This window comes from Muscardinus avellanarius, assembly GCF_963383645.1.
Source record: "Muscardinus avellanarius genome assembly, chromosome: 4".
Taxonomy (NCBI): domain Eukaryota; kingdom Metazoa; phylum Chordata; class Mammalia; order Rodentia; family Gliridae; genus Muscardinus; species Muscardinus avellanarius.
The window spans coordinates 51,740,052-51,758,681 of record NC_137789.1 but is presented as its reverse complement, the minus strand read 5'-3'; positions in this window follow the sequence as shown (position 1 = coordinate 51,758,681).

Below are 18,630 nucleotides of genomic sequence, written 5' to 3'. Positions count from 1 at the left end.
ATAGTGAATGATTTTGATAAATTTGTATATGTACATCATGTTCATTGAAGTGTTTCTCTCTTTCCCCCTCCCATCTCATTCAGGTCACCTTCACTCATCTAAGTTTTCTCCTCCATTCTTTGGAGTCCCTCCTATGTCATGTTCTCTCCTAAGCTTCTACATATTAGAGAGCATATCTGAATTTTCACCTTTTTGACTTACTAATTTCACTTAGCATTAGCTCCCCAGTTCCATTCATTTCCCTGTAAATGACATAATTTGTTTTTCCTTTTCTTCCTTATGGCAGAGTAATATTCCATTGAGTACATATTCCATAGTTTAACAATCCATTCACTTCTCGATAAACATCTCATCTGGTTCCATAGTTTGGCAATTGTGAATTGTGCCTCTATATACATAGATATGCATGCATCACTCTGGCAGTTCCATTAAACTGAAGAGCTTCTGTGTAGCAAGGGAACCTAGTTGTTGTTTTTAACCACTGTTCAAACTCATACTGTGAGATTTCTTACTCTGTCTTTAAATGCAGTGGTTTCTCCCATGCTGGCATTGAGAACAGATGGCAAGGGGAAGTCAACATGCAATGTCTTGCAGAATTTATAATATACGACAATTAGATTGCTCACTAATATCAGCACTCCTGACAATCCATGAATCAAGTCTAGTACACCAAAGTTTCCTGTTACCTTACAAAGGTTCTCAGCTATGACTTGTTTCTGAAACTTGTTTTCTCTTGGTTCAGAGCCTCCCTCTCACATCCTTTCCTCCCCAAGGACCAAGTTCCCAGGACACAGTGAAAGTTACAGATCAATTATCACTTTAGCAATAAGGCACCACATCAGGGAGAAACAAATCAAAACTACACTGAGATTCCATCTAACCCCAGTCAGATTGGCAAGCATAAAGAAATCAAACAATAATAAATGCTGGTGAGGATGTGGGGAAAGAGGAACTCTTACATTGTTGGTGGGAGTGCAAACTAGTTCAGCCACTATGGAGATCTGTATGGAGATTCCTTAGAAACCTGGGAATAGATCCACCATGCGATCCAGCTTTACCACTCCTGGGTATTTTTCCAAAGGGGTTGAAATCAGAGAACTACAGCAACATATGCATACCTATGTTCATAGCAGCACAATTTGTAATAGCCAAAATTTGGAAACAACCTAGACCCCCAATAACAAATGAATGGTTTACAAAGTTATGGGAAATACACACAATGGAATTCTATTCAGCTATAAAGAAGAACAAAATCACATCATTCGTAAGATGGAAAGGGCTGGAAAGCATTATGTTAAGTGAGATCAGCCAAACATAGAAAGAGAAGGGACATATGTTTCCTCTAATATGCCCAAACGAGTGAGCACTGGGGATACCAGAGGGACTCCAGATAATGGAAGGGAAATCTCAGCAAAGTTTGAATGGAAAACTAAGAGAGGAAGGAGGATGAACTTGATTGATGAGCAGCTATTTCCAAATAGGTGTAAAAGTACTAATATAGCAAGGTTAGCCTGGGTATTAAGTATCGGGAGGGGGGGAAGGAAACGAGGTGGGGGAGAAGGCACCAAATATAGAATAAATGTATAACATTTACTTTCAATAAAATAACAAAAGAAAGTAAATGCCATTCATGATAATAATTTAAATAAAAATGTTGACTTAGATGAAAAACAAAAACAAAAACAAAAAACACAAAAAAACCCCAATAAGGCACCAAAGGTAGATGCTCCTTTATTATATGGTAAGGTGTTAAGTAACCATATCATAAGGGACATCTCTAGAACTATTTGCTTGATCTTTAAAAATAGAAACAGTTTAATATGTCTTCTCTACATTAAGATCAGTCAGTTAACTCTGCTTTTCCTCATTAAGAAAAGCAGCAAGAAATATTATATATATAATTTAAATATGTGTATAATATATAATATATAACAACATATATAACTTCTATTATATATAAAATGATTTAAATACATATAGTAATTTAAATTTCTACAAGAGAAAGATGAGTTTTGTTATCTCCATGAGAGCATCTTGTGTAAGCAAAGGCTCCAAATTGTACTGCACTTTCAAGAAGCTGGTCTTAGACAGAAATTATATAGATTTTGCTTCATCTTACAGGGGTAGGTTTTTATTCAATGCTATTTTTTTCATCTCTTATTTTTTGTTTTGCTTTGAAGGATATGGGAAACTTAAACATGATTCTCAGAAAAGACAGTGACATGGGGCAGAGGAAAGAAAGATAGACCTTTTGAGAGATGGCAACTTGTCATTTCTCTTTAGAAGCCACTAGTCAATCCATTCTTAGATTGCTGGGATAGAAATAGAGAAATGAAAATTTGATTTGTTAAAAAAAGAATGTATAGAGTGCAATTAGTACAACTATTATGGAATTGTGGAGCATTTTTAGAAAAGGGAAAATTCATCTAAATAGAATTAAAAAGCAAGGCCAAACAAATGACTAGTGATTGGAAAGCAAAAAGTAAAACTTGAAATTCTAATGCGCTCTCTCTCTCTCCTCTCTCTCCTCTCTCTCCTCTCTCTCCTCTCTCTCTCTCTCTCTCCTCTCTCTCTCTCTCTCTCTCTCTCTCTCTCTCTCTCTCTCTCTCTCTCTCTCTCTGTGAGAATAATAGTTTAGGAGAGGAAACAGTGAAAAGATAGGAGGGAATGTAAATTTAAGATTCAGGTTCAAGACCCTAAAGCATAAAAAATTGAATGTTATGTATATATTTTATTCATATGCAAATGTCTAGCTTCTAGAAAATTTATATGTTCAACAAATATCTCTCAAATAAAACTGATTAAATTTATCAAATTTTTTTTAGGTACTGGGGATTGGAACCCAGGTGCATTCTACCTGCAATCTTTTTTTTTCTTTTTTTTTTTCTTCTGTGGTATTGGGAATGGAACCCAGGGACATACTACCTCCAAGCTACACCCCCAGCTCTATTTTTAATTCTTTATTTGAAAACATGGTCTCACCCAGTTGCAAAGGGCCTCACTAAGTAGCTGTGGCTATTCTTGAACCTTGATTCTTCTGTCTCAGCCTCCCGAATGTTGGGAATACAAGCATGTGCCACCATACCTGGCATCAAATTTATCAGATTTTAAAGAAGTAGAAAGAAGATACTAACATTTGGAATGCTGATAGACCCTTTTTAACCAATAACCTTCAAAATTATATTTATCTTATTTGAATCAAATGTTTATATAGGTAGTGAAATTTTAAAATTGAAAAAAATCAAACATTAACAGAAAGAATCCCTTGTCTCAGAAAGAATGACTGTGGGTGTGATGTGGTCACTCTAAAATAAAAACCATATCTATACTCACATATACTATCTCACTGTGAATCTGCATGCTAGAAATCTTGGCAATTTTTAATTTTATGCCTATGAATAAAATTTAGTTTTAAGTCAATTTTTTTCTTGACCTTATCCTTTTAAAATTACTAGACTAAGTGAAAACAATCTTTATTGAAATTATGGCCCATCAATGGAGTATAAAATCTTAAGTTCAATGGCCCAGAAACATTCTATCTATCCTTTTTTAAATTCCCATCAAGTTGTTGTTGTCCTTTTGTGTATTGTAAGGAGATCTGGAAAGAAGGAACTTGAGCACTCCACATCCAGAGAAATAATGGAGGAGAAATGCTAACTGATTTGATCAGTGCATGTTGTATGAAATTCACTATAGGTACAATTTGTATGTACTAATAAAAATAAGAGCCATGTTCCTTTAGCAGGTTTATTCTCCTGTGAGATCTATTAGATTTCATTTTCTAGTTATGAGTCTGTGACAAACCACCCTTAAATATTAGAATATATGGGAAGAGGTGTTCACCTAGAGAAATCTGGGGTTCTATTTGAAAGGAAGTAGGGATGGAATGGATGCTCGGTGGGCATCATTCTCTGCTAGCCTCCAATTTATGCAATATGAATAGCAGCTGATAAGGCAAATCAAAAAGAAAATTAGAAAGAACTCAGAATAACATGGTGTGTGTAGAACCAGAAGAAAAAGCACCTCAGAATTCCTCAGAAGTTTTCAGTCAAGGGACATGTTTCCTACAAAATAAAAAGCACGGAAAAAAAAAAGGCAGAAAATGGCAGTTGGAAGTACACAAAAAACATAAGAAGTAGAGATGGCTGACAATCAGTTGGGATACAATACATTGGAATGTTGGTTGATTAAATACATTAGCAAGCAAATACTAGCAATGTATTCAAGTTAGGAAACAGATGGAAAAGTGTTTAGAAGACATGAAAAATATAAATTTGGAACTGAAAGTGAGAAAGGACTTTAGACATAAAATGTCAAAATTTGTATGATTGCATTTATATGAAATATTCATAATAGGTAAAAGTATAGAGATAAATGGCAGAGTGGCAGTTTTTAGACATCTTAAGTAGAGAAAGTGAACATTCACTACTTAATAAGTATGAGGGTTTCTTCTGAGGAGATTAAAGTATTTTGAACTAAATAAAAGTGATGTAGTTTTTCTATTTTTGTAATATACTTTTATTGGTACATTGTAATCTTACATCCTAATGTAGTTCATAATGAAAGAAATAAGCATATAATGGCACTTGGTGAGCTTCCCCTTGGCTCCTTCCCACTCTCACCCCTTCCCCAAACATGATATTGAGATCGGTATTGGTAATTTCACATGTTTATATAACATCAATGGAGGTGTTTCCTTCATGAATTCTCTTTCTCTGCACCACGACCTTCCTTTCACCTAGACCCTCTCCACCAGTGTGTCTACTGGGCATTCTCCTCCATTTTTTAAAGTCCTTACACCTTGTGATGTACTAAAGCCAATGGATTTTACTCTTTGAAGTAATTAATCTTATGTTGTAGGCATTTCACCTCAAATAATGGGAAAAAAAGCAGAAAACAAGAAAGGAATGCAATACTGGCATACTGTAATCTTAAGTATGAATCATAATTTCTGAATAGGTATAAGTAACATAAATCCAACAATTTTCTGAAATTGATGATAAAAAGAAAAATAGAATAAATACTTTAAGTAGGTAGGACTTTAGAGATGTACTAATACTCTAAAAAGGGAAATCTATCTGCATTTGTGGAAAATAACTTGGGAAGTATGGAATATATGCAGAAGAATCAGACAGAAATGGATAGATTTTCCTATATACTTTGGCAATATTTGGTTTCTATAGAATCCACATGAATTATTTCACTTAAAGTAACTATATTAGCTGGGTGTGGTTGCACATGCTTGTAATCCCAGCATTTGGGAGGCTGAGACAGGAGGATCACGGTTCACAGCCAGGCCCTGCTACTTAATGAGACCCTTTCCAACAATGTAAGACCCTGTTTCAAAATAGAGAATAAAATACAGGGCTATGGATGTAGCTCAAAATTAGGATTTCCCTGGGTTCCATCCCCAGTATGACAATAAATAAGTAAATAAATGACTATATTAACTTAAGCACTAAATGATTTTTATCTATGTAGGAATGATAACTTTAATTAGATATTTTTAAACTAAGGCAAAAGAAAAGTACCATCAAATTATAACCCTTGAGAAAGTAGTTTCTTAATATACAAAAAGTGCTTATAAAAATTTTAGAAAAAAATCAATAATTATGAGAAAAGTCAAAATATTGAATGTGTAATTCACAAAAATTCAACAAATTATTAAGCAGTATATAGTTTATTTTGTAATCAAAATTAAAAATTATTCAGATTAGTAAATATTCATCAAATAGTTAATATACAATTTGTCAAAGATATGGGCCTATGACACTGTAGACTATATATACTACACAAATAGTAAAATAGACCATAAACAGTAAAACTTTTTGAGATAAACTAGGTAATACCTATTAAAAATTTTTAAATTTTTATTGGTACATTGTAGTCATCTTAATGAAGTACAAGATGGTAGAGGCATACAGATACACATCACTCAATTAGTCCTCTCCCAAATCCTGCCCTCTTCCTTCTCCCTTCCTCCTTCTCATGTTTGGCTTAATGATTGACTTAGATATGTGTGTTAATATACATCATTAACATTAGAGAATTTCTTTCTTTCCCCTCCAATCCCCTCAGTTACGTAGCCTTATTTGCTCATCTGTAGTATCTCTTTCTTCATCTAGAGTTCCTCCTATGGCTCATTTTCTCCCTACTCTTTTTATATTAGGGAGAGCATCTGATTTCTTATTTTTTATGGCTGACTAATCTCACTTAGCATAATGTTCTCCAGTTCCATCTATTTCCTTGTAAATAACATAACTGGGACTTTCTTCATGGCTGGGTAAAATTCTATTGTGTACATATCCCATAGTTTTCTAATCCATTCATCTGTTGATGGACATCTTAACCCAATCAAAAAATGGTCAAGTGAACTAAATAGACACTTCACAAAAGAAGAAATTTAAATGGCCAATAAGTGCATGAAAAAATGCTCAACATCATTAGCACTCAGAGAAATGCAAATCAAAACTACCCTGAGATTTCACCTAACTCCAACTAGAATGGCAATCATTCAAACAAAACACAAACAACAGCAAATGCTGGTGAGGACATGGAGAAGTGGGAACTCTAATGCATTGTTGGTGGGACTGCAAAAAAGTGCAACCACTTTGGAAAACTCTAGAGGATCCTCAAAAGGATGGAAACAGTTGACAAACTGTGGAACCTATTAAACTTTTAAAATTTCCAAATTTTAAACTGAATCTCAGTTAATGCTTCCAATCTTTTGTAACACAATTCTACAACTTCCTTAAAAGTTGAGATGTTGCTAATGTATTCTCAAGTAAATAAGTATTTATGTACACAGATATTCTTTTACTATTATGTATTGCAAGAAATTTATACAAATATAGCCAGTCATTGGATAAACTATTATTTATTCATAAAAATAAAATAATTAAAATAAAATGCATGTATTCACAATTAGGAGACAGTGTGGAAAGCAAGTTTCTAAATAACATCTATTTTATGAGTCCATTTATTTACAGTATAATTTAGATATTGTGGGTACATATTATATAGAAAAACAAGATATTGTTTGTATAGGCTTGTTATAAAAGATGAGCTATAAAGAGATGAGCAATTTGAGTTTTTAATACAACTTTGAATTTTAGTAATGATTATGTGTTACTGTTATAGTGAAAATAAAATAATATAAAAAAAACCAATTTATATGCTTCTTGCTTAACCAAAAGTCACACTTGGAGGGCTTATAAGACTTTATCACATAAATGTGAATAAGTATAATAAAAATCCCTAATATAGATTCAATTGATACTTATCTTTTAGTAAATGTGGTCATAGGATTGTAAAAATAGAAGATTCAAACATTGTCGATCATTTTTTCTAATATTGTTAGTTTACATGTAAGACAGTAGAAAATCATAGTCATTAAGTAAGTTTCTAGGTTACCAGTTTAAATAAGCACTATATGTTTATACTTTTCTCTTAGATTACAGTTTGTCATGTATATTCTTTTTATTCAGATTTCTGATATAATAGAATCACATTAATTTAACTGGACCATCCATCCCTGTCAAAAACAAAGATTATTTAATTCCCAAGTAATTTTCAGGTTTATTTTTCATTTCTTAAAGGGATTGAGAGGGCTGGATGTGTTGGAACAGGCCTCTAATCCCTGTACTTACTTGGAAGGCTGAGATAGAAGGATCACAGTTTTAAGGCCAGTATCAGCAACATATTAAGACACCACTTCAAAATAAAAAAATGAAATAGGGGTAAGGGTATAGCTCAGAGGTAGAGTGCTCCTGTGTTCAATCTCCAGTACAGAAAATAAAACTAAATGTTCTGAAGAATTATGTTTACCATTTCTTGTAGCACAATTCAGTTAAGATAAAAAAAATGTATTCCTTAGAACATATCTTTTCTGGTTCAGCTCATTAATAATATTCAATCACTCAACCTTTGTTCAGATGTTTTTAACTTTTTTACATTATGGTTCTCTAATTTGAGACAGTACCTATAGTTAGAAAATTTGGTCAGTGATCTTAATTTTGAATCTTAAGTTTGAATTCCTGGTCTTATATAGCCTCAGCAATAAAAAGCTTTTTTAAAGCAAACTAAAATAATTTATTGCAAAATTATAGGATTTTAAATTTACATAACTAGTTTACAATAGTTACCAGACAAAGAAATAATAATTTGGAACAATCTATATTATTAAACTTAAAACATATGCTCAAAACAGACATAATTTGCTTTTTAGTGGTCTCTCAAAACAAATCTGCTTTCTCTTAGACATTTAAGCCAACAGAATGAAATGCTTTTCTTGGTCAAAAGCTGTATGAAATATTTCAAATATATCTTCCATTATACACCCAGCCATGTTACTACAGAACTGCCCTTTTCTGTTCAAAGTAAAAATTCCAAAATTTTACTCAGAGAACCAGCCTTAAAATACCTCTGACAGGTCTAAGGGCTTTAACGGTGGGTGCATTTAGCCTGCTTTGATTTTAAAAGTAAGCTCAATGTTGCTTTGCATAAAAGCTTTGGATTCCAGTGTATTCTCTCTAATCTTCCTGTCCTTATTAATTATGTACAAGATGAAATAACGAAGCAAACTACTTTTATAATTGTTAATCTTGGAAAGTGTCAGGAGTGTGTGTGTGTGTGTGTGTGTGTGTGTGTGTGTGCGCGCGCACGTGCTCATGTACACACACTCGTGTATATACAATGGGCCTCTGATCTAGTCCCTCCCCCACTCTTACCATATAATTAGAACAGAAAAGGAGAGGTAAACTAATAGAAAATGAGTCTGACGTTACAACATGGTTGGTCAGTCTGCTGGAATTTACCTTTTGTTCACATTCCATTCATTTCTATCTCCTCACCACTAGTAACCAGAGGTGTTGAGTAAAATCCTGCCTCCTAATTAATTCCCTATGTTTATAAAGCAATATGCATTATACAATTTCTCTGCTTCAAACCTTTCATGTTCATTTTAATGTCAGTTTGAGATTTTTGGTAATTGAATGTAATTCTCTTCTGTTCATTTTAGAGGAGCTTAAACTCTTCTAAATAATTAAATACTGTGTTCCTACAAAATATAGATTATTTTTAGAAAACAACTAATTAGTGTACTCTTATACACGATGTAGCCTTTTAAAATTTAATTTCTTACCTGTGAGAATATGTGTTTGAATTATGAAGATAAATTTTTTTTCTTTCTCTTTTGGAAAAGGCCATTAAAAATTAATGCAGTTGTAACACCATTTGAGAAAGCATAGACCATACAAATTTAATGAAATTGTTAAGAAAATTTGAGCAGTTTTTATAAATAATCTTGATAATTCAGAGATCACAAGCTGTATTGGTATTTTAAATATTTGGAAATAGATGATTATATTTCCTATAGATTTGTCAACACTCTAATGTATACTGGCTTAGTTTAAGTATGGTTTATAGTCCACAATTTACTTACTATTTCTAGAGCTATATAAACAAGTTTTATCTCCAAGAATTTACTGTTTTTCTTAGCCCACAAAATGGTCCTTTATTCAACTGCCAGATTCTTTTATTTTAAAACAACTTGTTTTGCTACAAAACACTTGAGTGTCTTCTCTCTCTTGACCTCATCATTTATATTGATATTACATATAACATTTATTACACAAACTTTTTCTAACTTATCATGCATCAGTAATTTGTTTTCTGTAATTTTATCTTTTGACAAAAAAGGTACTCTCTCTCTCTTTCTCTTTCTTTTTTTTTCTCTCTCAACCTCCCATATTTTATTTTTGCATTTTTGACTCTTTTGATTAGAAGGAAAATGAGTAACAAAAGCATGTACTTTTTCACTAATAGTAAATCCTTAGATGCTTAATAAAGCAACATTTCAATTCAATGATACTTTAATATAAAATATGACATTGGTTAAAGTGTAGAAATCATTAAAAGGAGCCCATTGAGATTTATACTTATTTAGGTATTAGGAATAATAAATATAAACATAAAAAACTTGATTCATGATTTTGTTTTCTTTTTTAATTTGTTTTTTATGTGGAACATATTGAAAATGGCCTACATTCAGACTATGCTTGGTGCCCTCCCCCTACACACACTTCTCCTTTCCCATCTCCCAACAATGAGTGTCCAGGTTAATCATGCTATATTTATACTTTTACAAATATTCGAATGTAGCTTTTCCATTAATCATCCTCAGCCTTCTTCCTCTCCTACCCTTCCTTTGTAGCTTTGCTGAGGTTTCCCTTCTATTTTCTGGAGTCTCTCTGATATTCCCAATATGCCCTGGTTTAGGCATATCAGAGATAACATATGTCCATTTCCTTTCTGTGCTTGGATGATCTCACTTATACATAATGCCCAATTATGGAAACAACCTAAAGTCTCCATCAACAGATGAATGGATTGCAAAATTATGGGAAATACATGAAATAGAATTCTACTTAGCTATAAAGAAGAACAAAATCATGTCATTCACAAGAAGATGGAAAGACCTGGATAATATATGTTAAGTGAAATTCATGGGTTTTTTTTATGTGTGAATGTAGTTTTTATAGAGGAGTAGTTCTCAAAGTCTGTCACTATAATGTAAACTATCAACATTATTTGTAACTTGTAAAAAAGCAAAATCTGGGACCCCAGCCCAAAGTATAGAGTCAAGAATCCTGGGTTCCAGAAATCAAGATTTATTTTATTTATTTTTGGTGGTACTGGGGATGGAACCCAGAGGCCTTCTACCTCCAGGCTACACACCCAGACCTATTTTATATTTTATTTGGAAACAGGGTCTTGCTAAGTTGCTGAGAGCCTCACTAAGTAGCTGAGGCTGGCTTTGAACCTGCGCGATCCTCCTGTTTCAGTCTCCCAAGCGCTGGGATTACAAGCTTTCGCCACCACGCCCGGCCTAGAAATCAAGATTTTTTAAAAGTGCTTCAGGTGGTCTGATACACATTCAAGATTGAGAAACACTATTGCAATAAAATTTTTAAGAAAATTCTAGGTTTTTTAGAGATTTATTATAAATTATACTGCAAAAGACATACCAAGAGGACACAATGTCAAAAAACTAAATTAATAGAGAGCTGGTTTTCTTATAAAAGCATTCTATCATTACCACTGGAATCCCTCAGAATATAGAAGTATCTATTATGTCAAATTTATTTACAAACCTTAAACCAATTCACTGAAATAGAAGTTTTGAGGTTTGGGAACCATTATATTTTAAGTAAGAGAACTATAATGATAAATGAGAGGTTAAGAATTAATTGCCAGCTTCAGACATTTTGATAATTTTTCATGCTGGAATTTTTAACTACAAAATATTTTGTTCTTCAAATATATTCCATATAAAAGTAATGAAAAGAGATAAATTTCCAGTTCATGACATTTCAAAATTCTGTATGTATGTATGTATATATATATATATATATATAATATGGCATGTGATATATACTGCATATTCCATATGATATATATGGCATATGGTATATACCATATACCATAATCTATATAAGCAAAGTATTTATTACTCTTAAATTATTTGTGTCTTTTTGGGAGAAATAGGTGATTGCAAAATGTTTGGTTTTTTTTTTTTTTTTTGGTAGTACTGGGGTTCCTGGAAGCCCTTCTATCTCCAGGCTACACTCCCAGACCTATTTTATACTTTTTTATTTTTTTAAACAGGGTCTCTTAAGCCTGCGTGGCTGGCTGGCTTCGAACCTGCGTGATCCTCCTGTCTCCGCATCCCAAGTGCCAGGATTACAAAAGTGTGCCACCATGCCCGGCTTGCAAAACAGTTTTTAATAAGTTAATACCTTATGTATCTTTGATCTTATTAGAAATGAATTTTCATATTGACTTTAAATTACATCTAAGCAAATATTTCAATTTATTATATGTGGACATTAATTTATGTAAATCTATACACTGAAAATTGACATCACAGGTTAATAACATGTAGATATCTTAGTAACATATTGATGAATATAAAAATTATGCTCTAGAAAACTACAAACTACATACAAGTGGTACTATATATAAAGTAAAGCTGAAAAACATATTGCTTGGGCATGTAAGTGTGATGAAGCTATAAACAAGAAAAAAAAAACACAAGTGTATGCTAAACATAAAATTCAAGAGTGCACCAGGAACACGTGGGGGAAGGGCACATCGGAAAACATAATTAGGAGAGTGATCCTGTATTTATTTATTTATTTATTTATTTATTTATTTATTTATTTTATTGGTGCACTGTATTCATACATCATAGTGGGATACATACTTTTGTAGACATACATGCACACAATGCCCAGTCAGCCCCCACCTGATCCCCACTCCATTCTCTCCCTATCCCTCCCTCCCATGCTTAGCTTAGTGGTTGACATCTAGTATTAAAGCAATTTATCCAAAATTAAAAATGATAATCTCACATAACAGTTTCAGTTGTCTGATACCAAGCTTTTGATGACTTAAAGATAACTTTTCAATATTTCTTTTTGCTTTCTTTCTTACCAGAGAATATTTTTTTTCTATTTTTAAGGTGAAACTATCATATATTTATATATTCATTTTTCAGAAAAAAAGTCTATCCTAATATGGAATATGGACTCTAGGTACCCAAAACGATCTTGAAAAAGAACAAAGCTAGAAGATATATATTTTCTGATTTCAAACCATATAAAGCTACAATAATTGAAACAGTGTAGTACTATTCTAAAGGCAGATATATAAACCATTGGAGTTAAATAAAAGCCTAGAGCTAAATTCTTCCCTATATTGTCAAGTTATTTTTGACAAGGTTTCCTCGAACATTTGGTGGTGGAAATAATAATCTTTTAACTAAATATTGTTGAAAAATAATAATTACATGGAAAAGAATAAAATTGGACCTTTACCTAATCCCATATACAAATATTAACTCAAAATAGATAAAAGACCTAAATATAAATCTTAAGACTATAAACTTTTAGGAGAAAATCTGGGTCATAAAACCTCACAACATTGAAATTGGCAGTGATTTCTTGGTTATGATTTCAATGGCACAGGCTACACAAGAGTATACAAACTCCCTAAAAAATAAAAAAATATTGTATATCCAAAGACAATGTAAACAGAGTTAACAGTTGCTAATAGAATGGGATAAAATATTTCCAAATGCTATATCTGAAGGTATATTAATATTCCAACTAGAAATCCTAAAAATTAACAACAATAAAGGCAAACAATACCCTTTAGAGATAGGTAACAGACTAACATAAATAATGAATCTCCACAGATAACCAATCTTAGTTGTCTGTTGGATGGAAAATCTTGTTTCTCTAGTTCTGATGTGTGTTACCTATTTCTTCTTTGTAGTTAATCTCTTTGAGTATTTTCTTCAGTGCTGGTTTTGAAGACATAAATTCCTTCAGTTTCTGTTTGTCATGGAAGCTTCTTATTTCTCCATCTAATTTGATAGAAAGTTTTGCTGGGTAGGAAATTTTTGGCTGGAAGTTGTTTTCTTTCAGAGTTTGGAATATGTTACTCCAAGCCCTTCTGGCTCTCATAACTTGGTTTGGGAAGTCTGAAGTGATTCTAATTGGTTTGCCTCTGAATGTCACTTGGCCCTTTGTTTTTGTTGCCTTTAGGATTCTCTGCTTGGCTTCCACATTGGTCATTTTGACAATGATGTGGCGTGGGGATCCTCTTCTCCGATCCTGTCTAAAGGGAGTTCTATAAGTTTCCTGGCCCTGTGTATCGACCTCTTGCTCTATGTCTGGAAAATTTTCTGCTATTACTTCCTTGAAGAGATTGTTGATCCCTTTGGTTTCACTTTCTTTTCCCTCCTCTATTCCAATTATTCTTAGGTTAGCTCTCTTAAAATGGGCCCATATTTCTTCAATATCAGATTCCTGCTGTCGGATATTTTTTTCTAGATTAGAAACTATGCGTTCATTTTTGGATTGCTCATCTTCTAAGAGCGAAATTCTGTTCTCCATGTGTTCTAATCGGTTGTTTGTGCTTTGAATTGAGGCCTTTACTTCATTAATTGCATCCTTTATCTCTTTTTTGCTCTCTCTGAGTTCTTTTCGAAGCACTTCTATTATTTCTACAGTTATTTTCCTGATTTGATCTTCTAGAAATCTCTGATTTTCAGTTTTATCGGGTTCTGATGTTGTGGGGTTGTGTGCATTCATTGCTCCAGTATTATTCCTCTTTCCCATGATTTCGGAAGTTTGTGCCTTCTCTGGGTTCTTCCCTTGGGTCACTATGACTTCACTTAAGGTGTTCTGGATCTCGAGTCAGTAGTATCTCAGACCCCACTACTCCTTTACTGGGTTGTATCACAGAGTCTCCGACCCAGAGAGTAGATAGAGGCTGCTTTAGACTGTGGGAGGTGCCAGGTTGCACGTTCTCCTATGGTGTGATATCTCTGCCACCGCCCCTCTCCCACTGGGTCAAGTCCCAGGGAGTACAGTACTGGGATTTCTCCTCTGTGGCCTGCAATTTGACTCACTGTTCTTGAGTACGCAGATGTAGCTGTACTGAATTCGATGAATTCGCTGCTGCTGCTGCCGGTGGCAATATGGCGCCGCTCGCTTCTACGCCCTCAGCTGTGGGGCTGTAGTTTTTCTTCTTGGTTTTGATTTCCACTCTGAATCTCTGCAGCATGTGCTGAGATCAGACAATGGAGCATTAGGTGATCTCTGCGTGGAGAAATCCCGCCTGGCTGTTCCGCAGTGCCTCACCTCGGCTTGCTGTAGCCATCCCGTGTATTCACCGGTCCGCCAGCAGTATGGCGCTGCTGCAGCGTCCTCAGGCTTGAGGATCTCCTCTGTGGCTCTGTTCTCAGTCCGCTTTCCTTCTGGAGCCTGGTGATTTTTTTTTTTTCCTCTGGTGATGGTGATTTCTGGCTATGAAAGGCGCTGATTTTGTGGTAATGGAGATTTGTTGTTAGCGGGGCTCTTAAGCCCCGCTTTTCTCGATCGCCATCTTCCCGGAAGTCCGAGTGATCCTGTTCTAGTTTTCTAATATATAACTACTAAGTTTTAGTGAACTAGTGATTGATCAAGTTAGTTTAATGATGTGCATTATTTCACCAAATAGTAAATCATTTTTCAAATATTTTTTCATGATTTTTAGGTAAAAAGAGCCGAAAATCTGGGCTCTAAAGTGGACATACACAGAATGCCAGGATTATTGTGAAAATTGAGAGCATGACAGTCAATGAATATGACTTGTAAATCCTTTAAAGAATAGCTTAAACAGATTACATATTTCTGAAAAGAGCAAATAATATGAAAATAGAAATGCAAATTGGAAAACAATATAGATGTGAATAACTAATAGAGGACTAATCAATGTCAATTTATATTAAATGATTTAAAATGTGATGAATGATCGCATTGTTAACAAGTTGGAGATTGTGTTGGAACTGTTTATGAGAAAAGTAAAATGGTCAAAAAGCAACTTAAATGTTTATTATTTGAGGATGAAAGACTTTCTCAGTGCTAAGCCATTGTGAGGTCTCTATTTTTTTTAAATATTAAATAATTTTATTTAGAATGTGAAATACTTCTCTGAGCTGGGCGTGGTGCCGCATGCTTGTAATCCCTGCACTTGGGAGGCTGAGACAGGAGGATCTTGCAGGTTCAAAGCCAGCCTTAGCTCCTTAGTGAGGCTCTCAGCAACTTAGTGAGACCCTGTTTCCAAATAAAATATAAAATAGATCTGGGAGTATAGCCTGGAGGTAGAAAGCCTCTGGGTTCCGCCTCCAGTACCACCAAAAAAATAAAAAATAAAAAATAAAAAAAATTAAAGAACATTGCATTATATTGGTAAGACAGTCTCTCTGCCACCCTTGTTTATTTTTGTAGACTGGAAAAGAAAATTTTATCTTCAATATTTTTCACTTAAAAATATAGACCTTAGGAACATTCTGAAATAATCTATAGAATTAAGACAAGCAAGAATTTATAATCTATTCTTCTTTTTTTCTCCCCCCGAACTAAAAAGAAAACCAAAGCTCAGAGTAGTGAAATCGCTTAACTACTATCACAGTGAGTCCTGCTAGACCCTTTAAATAATTTCTATAAAATAGTTATATAAATCTGTCCTTTCATTTCTAAATTTGAAAGCCACAAACTTCACTATAATATTTTTTGCTTCAATGCATCTTCATTTAAATTATTCTTTTTTATTTTTTATTTTTATGTAGATCGTATTGAAAATGGCATACATTCACACAGTTATTGATTTTTTCCCACCCCTGCTTCCGCTTTCCCCCCATCTAATCTAAATGAAAAATGAAAAGAGATAATCTTTTCTCTAGACAGCAAGGATCATAAAATACCTATACAATATATGAGTGAAACAGAATATAGAGCCTAAAAGTAAACTCATGTATCTATAGTAAACTTATTTTCAACAAAGATATAAGAACAAGCTTGGTTAAAGAAGTCTTCTCAATAAATAGTACTAGGAAAATTTAATATCTACATGAAAAGGAAGAATGAAACTAGACCCTTCTCCTACCAGTTTCAAATATTTACACAAAATGGATTACAGACTAAAATGTTATACCTAAAATCATGAAGAAACTATAAGAAAACACAGGAGATAAACTTCAGGACATTAGAATAGCAAGGATAATTTGGACAAGACTTCAATTCCAAAAGAACAAAGTCAAAAGACAACCTACAGAATGGGTGAAAATACTTTTAAACTATAGGTCTGTTATGACATTAATATCTAAAATATGTAAATAGTAAAAAAAGTCTTTATTAAAAAGTGAGCTATAGATGGGTGGTGGCATTTGCTTGTAATCACAGCATTCTGGAGTCAGAGACAGGAGGATTGCAGGTCACAAACAACCTCAGTTACTAAGTGAGGCCCTTTGAAACTCAGGGGAGCCCTGTTTCAAAAATTAAAAATAAAATAGGGCTGGGGGTGTCGCTTAGAGGTACATGGTGCCCCTGGGTTCCATCCCTTGTACTAAAAAAAAAAAAAAAAAAAAAAAAAAAAGCAAGGAGAAAGGATATTGAATGTTTTCACTACAAGGTGATGATAAATATCTGAGTATAACTATGCCAACCCTGATTTGAACATTACAGGATGCACATGTCTGGAGACCTCATATAGTAACCCCCAAATAAGTATACTTTTAAGATTGGCTGAAAAATAAAACAAAAAATTAAAAATACCTTTAATCTTATTTACTGTTTGTCTTGCTCTATAATGGAGTAGTCCTGGAACTATCTACTGAGCAGAGATTCAAAAGAATGATTAATGATGTTTGGCCTTGGGTATATTATTTTTTTTTCTTTAACAGCAAAAAATCAGGTAGTCTTTGGTCTGAGACATTAAAATAGTTCCTTATTAAAATGACCTACATGCTAAGCAAGTGGTAAGACAATTGCAATGATTAAATCTTAAGGAGAAAGTCCAAGGGGGAGGTGTAGATGGTGGGGAAAGCTGAAGTGTGAAGGGGGGTAAGTCAGGCAAAAATAACCATGATTTTTTAAGATAATTACAGTGGGCCATGAACTAATTTAATATCAAATTTTTTATTATTTTCTCCATTTTAATTTTAGGAGAAAAAAAACTAGAAATAGATGAAAAAGGAGGTTTCACTTCCCCTATAGCCATTAAAATAGGTGAAGAAACAATGCTAAAACTATGGGAAAAATATCTTTTATAAATTATGCCCAGTGCTGAGAAAGTTTTCTTATTTCTATAATCCTATTTTAAACTATAAAATAGAGAAAATAATACAACTGGCTTTAGAGGATTGCTGAGGGATCAAATTGACAAATAGGATGAAGAACTTAGACTAATTTTCTAATAATTATTCATTATTTTCATTTTTAGTTTACTCATATAGTCATTATTTATTCAACACTTATAATAGCATATTATTCCAATGTGCCAAATGCTGTCTGTCTAGGATAGGTTTCCCAGAAAAAAGATTTACACAAAAAATTTGTATGCAGGGAGTTTATTGGAATTGTTCCTGCAAGTATTAAAGTGTGTGGGACTGAGGGAAATAGTACTGGGCAGAGGGATGTAAACCTACTGTTGTCTACCACAAATGTGGAGCAAGATCATGCAGTTGACCCTGATGATCATAGTTAACTATTCCTGTCTGGATGGTAACTCTACTCTTCAAAAAATAATGTTTTATTTATGTTTTAGTTATTGGTGTATTATAATTATATGTTGAAGTGAGATTCAAAGTAATGCATTCATACACACCCATCACTTGGTGTATTTCCCTCGGCATCTCACACCTTTCTCCCTCCCTGTACACATTAGTGAGGTTGGTAATGATGCTTTTGTATATGAACATAAAATTATTTGAGTTATTTCCTTCATTGAGCTTTGTTTCTTCTACTACCCACCTCTCTCTCCCAATCCCCTTCACTATTCTACTGGTCTCTCTCGTTTTTCTGAAGTCCATTTTGTTTCCTAGTTTCTGTCTAGCTCCCATATATGAGTAAACACATACAACTCTTAATTTTATGAACCTGGCTTATCTCACATAGCATAAAATTCTCTATTTCCATCCATTTTCCTGCAAGTGACATGATTTTATTCTTCTTTATGGGTGAGTAAAATTTTATTGTATGTATATATCTCATGTCCATTCAACTGTTGATAGACGCATAG